Raw genomic sequence first — 12,935 nt, forward strand, 5'->3', positions numbered from 1 at the left:
TTCAAACCGGGCAGCCCCTGGTCAGATAGAGGGTTCTGTCCCGCCAGAGTCCACCTGCTGCAATGGGTGCTTGGAGCTCAGGGCCATTGCCCGACAAGTGGACTGCAACACCACACCAAACAGCATGACAAAAAACGGAAAGAGGGTACCAGCCCTTCGTTTTGCAAGCTGGAACGTCAAAACTATGTGTCCTGGCCTGTCGGAGGACCTTACACAAATCTACAACTCTCGGAAGACTGCCATCATTAATAATGAGCTCAGTAGACTCAATGTGGACATTGCAGCACTTCAGGAGACACGCCTCCCTGTGAGCAGGTCTCTAAGAGAGCAAGACTACACCTTCTACAGGCAGGGTAGGGATCCTGAAGAACCAAGACGGCATGGAGTGAGCTTCACCATCAGAAACTCTTTGCTCAGCATGATAGAGCCACCTTCAAATGGCTCGGAACACATACTGTCCATCCGACTGCTCACCGCCTCTGGTCCAGTACACCTACTCAGCATCTATGCTCCAACACTCTGCTCCCCACATAAAGTTAAAGACAAGTTCTACAAGGAACTCCATAATATCATTAGTAGCATTCCTAATACCGAACATTTGTTCCTGCTGGGGGGTTTTACCACCAGGGTTGGAGCCGACCATGACTCATGGATCCTCCTGCCTTGGGCGCTATGGCGTTGGAAGGATGAATGACAATGGACAGAGACTGCTGGAGTTGTGTACCTATCACAACCTCTGCATCACCAACTCATTCATTCATACTAAACCCTGTCACCAGGTTTCATGGAGTCACCCAAGATCACATCATTGGCACCAGCTGGACCTCAACATCACAAGGCGAGCCTCTATAAACAGTGTTCAAATCACAGGCAGCTTCCACAGTGCAGACTGCGTCACCGACCATTCCCTGGTGTGCAGCAAAGTTAGACTCAAACCAAAGAAGCTACATCACTCCAAGCAGAAGGGCCGCCCACACATCAACACTAACAGAATTTCTTATCCACAGCTGTTACATAAGTTTCTAAATTCACTGAAAAAGCCCTTCAAAACACTCCTGCAGGGGATGCAGAGATGAACTGGGGCCCCCATCAGAGACGCCATCTATGATTCAGCAATGACCACCTATGGCAAACGTGTGAAGCAGAATGCAGACTGGCTTCAATCTCACTTTGAAGAGCTAGAACCTGTCATAGCCGTTAAGCGCACTGCACTGTTGAACTACAAGAAAGCCCCCAGCGAGTTAACATCCGTAGCACTTAAAGCAGCCAGAAGCACTACACAAAGAACAGCCAGGCACTGTGCAAATGACTACTGGCAACACCTATGCAGTCGTATTCAGCTGGCCTCCGACATCGGAAACCAGAGGAATTTATGATGGCATTAAGAGAGCTTTTGGACCAACCATCAAGAAGATTGCCCCCCTCAAGTATAAATCAGGGGAAATGATCACTGACCAATGCAAGCAAATGAACTGCTGGGTGGAGCACGACCTAGAACTGTACTCCAGGGAAAATGATGTCATTGATACCGCCCTCAATGCAGCCCAGTCTCTGTCAGTCATGGATGAGCTGGACGTACAGTCATCAAAATCGGAACTCAGTGATGCCATTGATTCTCAAGCCAGTGGAAACGCCCCTGGAAAGGACGGCATTACCCCTGAAATAATCAAGAGTGCCAAGCCTGCTATACTCTCAGCACTCCATGAACTGCTTTGCCTGTGCTGGGATGAGGGAGCAGTACCACAAAACATGCACGATGCCAATATCATCACCCTCTATAAGAACAAAGGTGACCGCAGTGACTGCAACAACTACCGTGGAATCTCCCTGCTCAGCATAGTGGGGAAAGTCTTCGCTCGTGTCTTTTTAAACAGACTCCGGAAGCTGGCTGAGCATGTTTACCCTGAGGCACAGTGTGGCTTTCGTGCAGAGAGATCGACCGTTGACATGCTGTTCTCCCTTTGCCAGCTACAGGAAAAATGTCGCGAACAACAGATGCCCCTCTACGTTGCTTTCATAGATCTCACCAAAGCCTTTGACCTCGTAAGCAGACGTGGTCTCTTCAGACTACTAGCAAAGATCGGATGTCCACCAAAGCTACTAAGTATCATCACCTCATTCCATGACAATATGAAAGACACAATTCAGCATAGCGACGCCTCATCAGACCCCTTTCCTATCCTGAGTGGTGTGAAACAGGGCTGTGTTCTCACACCTACACTGTTTGAGATTTTCTTCTCCCTGCTGCTGTCGCATGCGTTCAAGTCTTCAGAAGAAGGAATTTTCCTCCACACAGAATCAGATGGCAGGTTGTTCAACCTTGCCCATCTTACAGCAAACACCAAAGAACGGAAAGTCCTCATCAGGGAACTCCTCTTTGTTGACAATGCTGCATTAACATCCCACACAGAACAGTGTCTGCAGAGACTCATCGACAGGATTGCGGCTGCCTGCAACTAATTTGGCCTAACCATCAGCCTCAAGAAAGCGAACATCATGGAACAGGACGTCAGAAATGCTCCATCTATCAATATCGGTGACCACGTTCTGGAAGTGGTTCAAGAGTTCACCTATCTAGGCTCAACTATCACCAGTAACCTGTCTCTCGATTCAGAAATCAACAAGTGCATGGGAAAGTCCGCTGCTATGTCCACACTGGCCAAGAGGGTATGGGAAAATGGCGCAATGACACGGAACACAAAAGTCCGAGTGTTTCAAACCTGTGTCCTCAGTACCTTGCTCTACGGCAGTGAGGCCTGGACAATGTATGTCAGCCAAGAGCGGCGTCTCAACTCATTCCATCTTCGCTGCCTCCAGAGAATCCTTGGCATCAGGTGGCGGGACCATATCCCCAACGCAGAAGTCCTCGAGGTGGCCAACATCCCCAGCATATACACCCTACTGAGCCAGCGGTGCTTGAGATGGCTTGGCCATGGGAGCCACATGAATGATGGCAGGATCCCCAAGGACGCATTGTACAGCAAGCTCGTCACTGGTATCAGACCCACCGGCCGTCCATGTCTCCGCTTTAAAGACGTCTGTAAACGTGACATGAAGTCCTGTGACATTGACCACAAGTCATGGGAGTCAATTGCCAGTGAACGCCAGAGCTGGCGGACAGCCATAAAAATGGGGCTAAAGAGTGGTGCGTCGAAGAGACTTAGCAGTTGCAGGAAAGAAGATAGAAGTGCAAGGAGAGAGCCAATCGTGTAACAGCCCCGACAGCCAATTTTATCTGCAGCGCCTGTGGAAGAGTCTGTCCCTCCAGAATTGGCCTTTATCGCCACTCCAGGCACTGCTCCACAAACCACTGACCACCTCTCGGCGCTTACCCATTGTGTCTCGAGACAAGGAGGCCAAAGAAGAAGACTAATAAGGCAATCCACCCAAATTCAACTCAACCTCCCCCACCTCCTAAAAATGTTTGTATAAAATGAAATTCAACAACACTAACCTTCTGTCCACCAAAATTTTCACTTTCATGTCCACAAATACATTTTTTCTCAGTTCTTTACCATTTTAACTGAAGCATTCTTTTTCGCTGATCTTCTGCACTGGTGCTGTGATATTTAATTGGATCTTACCTATCTAACCTCAATTCTGTTTCCAGCAGCTCTTCATTCCCTGTATCAAGGGTGCAAATTAGCTGCTGCATTTCCGACATTAGGGAGACAGGATTAATTAAAGACCTGATAGTAAAGTATCCTCTGGGCAAGAGTGATCATAACATGATAGAATTTCACATTCAGTTTGAGGTGAGAAATATGGGTCCATAACTAGTATCTTAAACTTAAATAAACACAATTACAAGAGTATGAAGATAGAGTTGGGTAAAGTGGAGTGGGAAAATAGGTTAAAAGGTAAGACATTAGAGAAGCAGTGGCAGACATTTAAGGAGATATTTCATAAGTCTCAACAAAGATATATTCCATTGACAAAGAAAGACTTTACCAGAAGGATGAACCATCTGTGGCTAACTAAGGAAGTTAAGGATGGTAGCAAATTGAAAGAAAAGGCGTAGAATGCTGCGCAGATTAGTGGTAGGCCAGAAATTTGGGGAAATTTTAGAAACCAGCAAAGGATGACTAAAAATAATAAGAGGGAGAAATTGGAGTATGAGAGAAAACAAGCAAGAAATATAAAAACAGACAGTTAAAGCTTCTACAAACATATAAAAGGGAAAAGAGCAGCTAAGTGAGCATTTGTCCCTTAGAGGGTGAGACAGGGAAATTAATAATAGGAAAAGAGGAAAAGGCAGAAGCTTTGAACAAATAGTTTGTATCCGTCTTTACAGTAGAGGACACAAAAGGCATCCCAAGAATAATAGAAAATCAGGAGGCTAAAGGGAGGGAGGAACTTAAAACAATCACTATCACTAGAGAAAAAATAATGGAAATGCTAATGGGACGAAAAGTTGACAAGTCCCCTGGACCTGATGGCCTGCATCAGAGGGTCTTAAAGGAAGTGGCTGCAGAGATAGTGGATGCATTCATTGTAATATTCGAAAATTCCCCAGATCCTGGAAAGGTATTGTAGCCAAATTTGCTGACGATATGAAGATAGGTAGGAAAGCAAACTGTGAGGAGGATACAAAGTGACTGCAAAGAGATATAGATAGGTTGAGTGAGTAGGCAAAAATTTGGCAGCTGGGGTGTAGGGCTGGATTTTAAGGAGCCCTCAACGTCAGGATCCGTGGCAGGAGAGGCCTGATGATGGCCCCAGATGAGGCCCGCCACAGATCTCAACGCCAGCAGGGCCCGGCCTGATGCTCCCGGCGGCGGTGAGGCATCATGGTGACTGCCCGCCACTGGGTGACAGGACCATAATTTAAATATTTAAATCAATTAAAATAATTAATTTAAATAAACTTACCTTGCCTCCTGATGTCTCGCTACAATCTTCAGCCTGGCAGCCAGCACTCCCATGCCTTTGAATCCCTGTCCGAGGAAACAAGGGGCAACACTGGTGGGGAGGGGGGAGGAGGTACATTCTCAGCGTGGGAGGAGGGGATGGGGTCAAAGTAACATCATGGGTGTAGGGGATGGTGGGAAGGGTTGAAGTTTAAAGTTTGTGTAGTTTGGGGGGAGGGGGTTGGTCAGGTTGTAAAGGTATGTGTTTTGTGGTGGGGGGGCAAGGGAAAATAATTAATTTAATTGTTATTGGGGGGTGGGAGAGGGGCAAAAGAAATGTATTTATTTGTTTTTAATCACTTCACCTTGAAATAGTTATATTTTCTGGTAGGACCAACAGTCCTTTAAAAATGGCGTCAGTGCCTGCACACATGCAGCTGACGCCATTGCCGGGGACGGATATCCCGTCCCCTCCACATGACCAGAGGGGGTGTGACCCGCACCGGCTATTTAAATGAGCCACCACGCTTGGAATCGCAGCAGCTCTTTGGCGTGTGGCCCACACAGGCAGGCCACTATTGTTTCGCCTGCTGCCGATTTCGGCGGTGGGCTTATAAAATTCAACACATATTGTGGGAAAATGTGAAGTTGCCCACTTTGGCAGGAGGAATAGAAAAGCAGAATATTATTTAAATGGAGAGAGACTGGAGAATGCTGCGATACAGAGGGACCTGGGTGTCCTTGTTCATGAATTACTAAAAGTTAGCACGCAGGTACAGCAAGTAATTAGGAAGGCAAATGGAATGTTGGCCTTTATTGCAAGGGGGATGGCGTCGATAAGGAGGGAGGTCTTGCTACAGCTGCACAGGGCATTGGCGAGACTGCACCAGGAGTACTGTGTACAGTTTTGGTCACCTTATTTAAGGAGGGATTCACTTGTATTGGAAGTAGTTCAGAGAATCTTGCTGGTCTTCCAGCGCAAAGAGTTGTCCACAACCGAGTGTTGGAGACTGGCACATTCCAAGGTCCAGGACTACATGCTGAGGGATGCACTAAAGCTTGGATCAGCCGCCGCAAAGGCTCCATGGGGAAAGACCACTGTGTAAGCTCCTCCCACCAAAGTGAACTGAGGGGCTGGACCCATGGGAAACCGCTCGGGCTGTATACACCAAATGTGGTTTTGCTGTAAAATGTACATGGCAGGTAAAATGGAATGGAAGGGTTGTGAGGCAACTCACTCCTGTATTGAAAAAAACTGATTTCCTTTGCACTTTTTGGAGTGTCAACTTGGTGCTGTTTTGAACTCTTTTGTAATGTATTTTTTACAGATTTTTATGAATAAAGTATATTTTGCGGGAAATAAAAGTTCAGAGAAGGTTCTCTAGGCTGAATCCTGGGATGAGGTGTTTGTATTATGAGGAAAGGTTGAGCAGGCTGAGATTGCAAGGTGATCTTTTTGAAATGTATAAGATTCTGAGGGGGCTTGACAGGGTAGATGCTGAGAGGATGTTTCCCCTTCTGGGGGAATCTGGACCTAGATTAAAATTAAGGGTGCAGTTTCAAATTAAGGGGTCTCCCATTTAAATTGGAGATGAGGAGGAATTTCTTCTCTCGAGGTCATTAGTTTTTGAAATTCTCTTCCCTAGTGAGCAGGGGAGGCTGGGTCATTGAATATATTCAAGGCAGAGTTGGAGAGAGTTTTGATTGACAAAGGAGTCAAGGGCTATGGGCAGGCAGGAAAGTGGAGGTAAGGCCACAATCAGAACAGCCTTGGTCTTATTGAATGGTGGAGCAGACTTGAGGGGCCGAATGGCCTACTCCTGCTCCCATTTCTTATGTCCTTATGCCCTACACTTATAAAGTAATTCATTGACTGTAAAGCACTTTGGGACATCTGGTGGTTGTGAAGGCACTATGTAATAACTAACCTACTGTACTGTCTTTGATTTAAAATCAGCAAGTGAACATAGAGATCAGGAGGGCGAGTTAACAAAGAACAGTACAGCACAGGAACAGGCCATTCCGCCCTCCAAGCCTACGCCGATCTTGATGCCTGTCTAAACTAAAACCTTCTGCACTTCCGGGGAACGTATCCCTCTATTCCCATCCTATGCATCTATTTGTCAAGATGCCTCTTAAACGTCGCTATCGTACCTGCTTCCACCACCTCCCCCGGCAGCAAGTTCCAGGCACTCACCACCCTCTGTGTAAAGAGCTTGCCTCGCACATCCCCTCTAAACTTTGTCCCTCGCACCTTAAATCTATGTCCCCTAGTAACTGACTCTTCCACCCTGAGAAAAAGCTTCTGACTATCCACTCATGTCCATGCCACTCATAACTTTGTAAACCTCTATCATGTCGCCCCTCCACCTCCGTCGTTCCAGTGAAAACAATCCGAGTTTATTCAGCCTCTCCTCATAGCTAATGCCCTCCAGACCAGGCAACATCCTGGTAAACCTCTTCTGTACCCTCTCCAAAGCCTCCACATCCTTCTGGTAGTGTGGCGACCAGAATTGCACGCAATATTCCAAGTGTGGCCTAACTAAGGTTCTGTACAGCTACAGCATGACTTGCCAATTTTTATACTCTATGCCCTGACCGATGAAGGCAAGCATGCCGTATGTCTTCTTGACTACCGTATCCACATGTGTTGCCACTTTCAGTGACCTGTGGACCTGTACGCCCAGATCTCTCTGCCTGTCAATACTCCTAAGGGTTCTGCCATTTACTGTATACTTCCCAACTGTATTAGATCTTCCAAAATGCATTACCTCACATTTGTCCGGATTAAAATCCATCTGCCATTTCTCCGCCCAAGTCTCCAACCAATCTATATCCTGCTGTATCCTCTGACAATTCTCATCACTATCCGCAACTTCACCAACCTTTGTGTTGTCCGCAAACTTACCAATCAGACCAGCTACATTTTCCTCCAAATCATTTATATATACTACAAACAGCAAAGGTCCCAGCACTGATCCTTGCAGAACACCACTAGTCACAGCCCTCCATTCAGAAAAGCACCCTTGCACTGCTACCCTCTGTCTTCTATGACCAAGCCAGTTCTGTATCTATCTTGCCAGCTCACCTCTGATCCCGTATGACTTCACCTTTTGTATCAGTCTGCCATGAGGGACCTTGTCAAAGGCTTTATTGAAGTCCATATAGACAACATCCACTGCCCTTCCTTCAGCAATCATCTTCGTCACTTCCTCAAAAAACTCAAACAAGTTAGTGAGACACGACCTCCCCTTCACAAAACTCGCTAATAAATTCATTTGTTTCCAAATGGGAGTAAACCCTGTCCCGAAGAATCCTCTCTAATAGTTTCCCTACCACTGACGTAAGGCTCACCGGCCTATAATTTCCTGGATTATCCTTGCTACCCTTCTTAAACAAAGGAACAACATTGGCTATTCTCCAGTCCTCTGGGACCTCACCTGTAGCCAATCAGGATACAAAGATTTCTGTCAAGGCCCCAGCAATTTCTTCCCTTGCCTCCCCCAGTATTCTGAGGTAGATCCCATCAGGCCCTGGGGACTTATCTACCTTAATGCTTTGCAAGACGCCCAACACCTCCTCCTTTTTGATAACAACATGACCCAGACTATCTACACTCCCTTCCCGAGACTCATCATCCACCAAGTCCTTCTCTTTGGTGAATACTGATGCAAAGTACTCATTGAGTACCTCGCCCATTTCCTCTGGCTTCACACATCGATTCCCTCCTCTGTCCTTGAGTGGGCCAACCGTTTCCCTGATTACCCTCTTGCTCTTTATATATGTATAAAAAGCCTTGGGATTCTCCTTAATCCTGTTTGCCAATGACTTTTCATTAGCCCTTTTAGCCCTCCTGACTCTTTGCTTAAGTTCCTTCCTCCTTGCTTTATATTCCTCAAGGGCTTTGTCCGTTCCCAGCCTTCTAGCCCTTACAAATGCTTTCTTTTTCTTTTTGACGAGGCTCACAATATCCCGCGTTATCCAAGGTTCCCGAAACTTGCCAAACTTAGCCTTCTTCCTCACAGGAACATGCCGGTCTGGGATTCAAATCAACTGACGTTTGAAAGACTCCCACATGTCAGATATTGATTTACCCTCAAACAGCCGCCCCCAATCTAAATTCTTCAGTTCCTGCCTAATATTGTTATAATTAGCCTTCCCCCAATTTAGCACCTTCACCCGAGGACTACTCTTATCCTTATCCACAAGTACTTTAAAACTTACGGAATTATGGTCACTGTGTAGTGATCACAATTCCGTAAGCTTTAAAATACTCATGGACAAAGACGAGAGTGGTCCTAAAGGAAGAGTGCTAAATTGGGGGAAGGCCAACTATACCAAAATTCGGCAGGAGCTGGGGAATGTTGATTGGGAGCAGCTGTTTGAAGGTAAATCCACATGTGATATTTGGGAGGCTTTTAAAGAGAGGTTGATTAGCGCGCAGGAGAGACATGTTCCTGTGAAAATGAGGGATAGAAATGGCAAGATTAGGGAACTATGGATGACAGGTGAAATTGTGAGACGAGCTAAGAGGAAAAAGGAAGCATACATAAGGTCTAGGCGGCTGATGAAAGACGAAGCTTTGAAAGAATATCGGGAATGTAGGACCAATCTGAAACGAGGAATTAAGAGGGCTAAAAGGGGTCATGAAATATCTATAGCAAACAGGGTTAAAGAAAATCCCAAAGCCTTTTATTCATATATAAGGAGAAAGAGGGTAACTAGAGAAAGGATTGGCCCACTAAAGGACAAAGGAGGAATGTTATGCTTGGAGTCAGAGAAAATGGGTGCGATTCTAAACGAGTACTTTGCATCGGTATTCACCGAGGAGAGGGACATGACGGATGTTGAGGTTAGGAACAGATGTTTGATTACTCTAGGTCAAGTCGGCATAAGGAGGGAGGAAGTGTTGGGTATTCTAAAAGGCATTAAGGTGGACAAGTCCCCAGGTCCGGATGGGATCTATCCCAGGTTACTGAGGGAAGCGAGAGAGGAAATAGCTGGGGCCTTAACAGATATCTTTGCAGCATCCTTAAACACGGGTGAGGTCCCGGAGGACTGGAGAATTGCTAATGTTGTCCCCTTGTTTAAGAAGGGTAGCAGGGATAATCCAGGTAATTATAGACCGGTGAGCCTGACGTCAGTGGTAGGGAAGCTGCTGGAGAAGATACTGAGGGATAGGATCTATTCCCATTTGGATGAAAATGGGCTTATCAGTGATAGGCAACATGGTTTTGTGCAGGGAAGGTCATGTCTTACCAACTTAATAGAATTCTTTGAGGAAGTGACAAAGTTAATTGATGAGGGAAGGGCTGTCGATGTCATATACATGGACTTCAGTAAGGCGTTTGATAAGGTTCCCCATGGCAGGCTGATGGAGAAAGTGAAGGCGCATGGGGTCCAAGGTGTACTAGCTGGATGGATAAAGAACTGGCTGGGCAACAGGAGACAGAGAGTAGCAGTAGAAGGGAGTTTCTCAAAATGGAGACATGTGACCAGTGGTATTCCACAGGGATCCGTGCTGGGACCACTGTTGTTTGTGATATACATTAATGATTTGGAGGAAAGTATAGGTGGACTGATTAGCAAGTTTGCAGACGACACTAAGATTGGTGGAGTAGCAGATAGTGAAGGGGACTGTCAGAGAATACAGCAGAATATAGATAGATTGGAGAGTTGGGCAGAGAAATGGCAGATGGAGTTCAATCAGGGCAAATGCGAGGTGATGCATTTTGGAAGATCTAATTCAAGAGTGAACTATACAGTAAATTGAAAAGTCCTGGGGAAAATTGATGTCCAGAGAGATTTGGGTGTTCAGGTCCACTGTTCCCTGAAGGTGGCAACGCAGGTCAATAGAGTGGTCAAGAAGGCATACGGCATGCTTTCCTTCATCGGACGGGGTATTGAGTACAAGAGTTGGCAGGTCATGTTACAGTTGTATAGGACTTTGGTTCGGCCACATTTGGAATACTGCGTGCAGTTCTGGTCGCCACATTACCAAAAGGATGTGGATGTTTTGGAGAGGGTGCAGAGGAGGTTCACCAGGATGTTGCCTGGTATGGAGGGCGCGAGCTATGAAGAGAGGTTGAGTAGATTAGGATTATTTTCATTAGAAAGACGGAGGTTGAGGGGGGACCTGATTGAGGTGTACAAAATCATGAGAGGTAAAGACAGGGTGGATAGCAAGAGGCTTTTTCCCAGAGTGGGGGATTCAATTACTAGAGGACACGAGTTCAAAGTGAAAGGGGAAAAGTTTAGGGGGGATATGCGTGGAAAGTCCTTTACGCAGAGGGTGGTGGGTGCCTGGAACGCGTTGCCAGCGGAGGTGGTAGATGCGGGCATGATGGCGTCTTTTAAGATGTATCTAGACAGATACATGAATGGGCAGGAAGAAAAGAGATACAGACCCTTAGAAAATAGGCGACATGTTTAGATAGAGGATCTGGATCGGCGCAGGCTTGGAGGGCCGAAGGGCCTGTTCCTGTGCTGTAATTTTCTTTGTTCTTTGTTCTTTGTTCCCGAAATGCTCCCCTATTGAGACTTCGACCACTTGGCTGGGCTCATTCCCCAATAGCAGGTCCAGTACAATCCCTTACCTGGTTGGACTATCTACATATTGTTTCAAGAAGCTCTCCTGGATGCTCCTTACAAATTCTGCCCCATCCAAGCCCCTCGCACTAAGTGAGTCCCAGTCAATATAGGGGAAGTTAAAATCACCCACCACTACAATCCTGTTACTTTTACTTGTTACTTAAATGGCAAATTTTGTTGGCTCCTTCTGCCGCGATACTTGACAGAAGCAGCACACCCATCCAGGCTTGGGAATGTCAGTATTCCTTGTCCTGGTCATGTTAATCCCTGATTGAGGCATTAGACCTGCATGCTGAGTCCTTCTAGCTATTAATAATTTCACCAGCTGGAAGGCCCCAGTTGCAAATAACCTTGGAAGAGTGGATTCTAAAAAGAAAAAGGAATGCTTTGCTGTTTTTGGCCCTAAATGTAAAATGTACCCATTGTCTTCACAGATGTTGACTGGCCCACTGTGAGTTTTCAGCTTTTTCTATTTTTGTTTCGGATCACCAGTATCTGCACTGTTTTGCTTTAATGGTAATGAAGGAGTCTGGTATGTTTGTTTAATTTTAATTAGAGAGATACAGCACTGAAACACTGAGTCTGTGCCGACCAACAATCACCAATTTATACTAATTCTACATTAACCCCATATTCCGACCACACCCCCACAATTCCCCTACTACCTCCCTATATTAGAGACAATTTATAATGGCCAATTTACCTATCAACCTGCAAGTCTTTGGCTGTGGGAGAAACCAGAGCACCCAGCGAAAACCCACACAGTCACAGGGAGAACTTGCAAACTCTGCACAGGCAGTACCCAGAATTGAACCCGGGTTGCTGGAGTTATGAGGCTGCAGTGCTAACCACTGCGCCACCATAAAGATATAACTGGGAGTTGACTAAATGCCATAGTGCTAGAGAATTGGAGCAATAGCCACTGAGAGGAATGCTATATTCTCTTTGCCTATCATATTGAATAGTGTTTCTACTCACTGTTTAGACTTGTATATTATAGTCATCCACTTGGTTGCAGTACAAGAGGGTTGCTGGCATCCAATCCATTGTACTCCAGCCTTTATTCACTCCTTTTGCAAGGAACTGCCAGTAGCCAAGCAAAAAATTTAGAATGTGGGGGAATTGCAGTTAAATTGCAGTGGACAGATTACAAGTCATGATCTTGGAATTTGAATTTATTGAGATAGATTTTACAAATTAGCACTTGTAATGTAGGATCTCAAATGGCAGAAGCATATATCAGGGACTTGGGCAGACATGGCAGCACTCTGCATGATTGCCTCACTATTAAAATGAATGAATATTTATTTGTGTGGTGCATATTGAATTCCCAATGTGTGCTCTCATTACACAATGCTCTGTGCTGGGAATGCCTATGATTCGCTAGTTGAAACTTGCTGGAGGACAGTTGAAATTGATGCATTCTGATCCTCCGATGCTGTGCTAATTAAATGGCAGCTTTCTCTCCTGATTCCAGTGCAGCCTACCACTGCT

This window comes from Heterodontus francisci, chromosome 27, assembly GCF_036365525.1.
Source record: "Heterodontus francisci isolate sHetFra1 chromosome 27, sHetFra1.hap1, whole genome shotgun sequence".
In the NCBI taxonomy this organism is placed as follows: Eukaryota; Metazoa; Chordata; class Chondrichthyes; order Heterodontiformes; family Heterodontidae; genus Heterodontus; species Heterodontus francisci.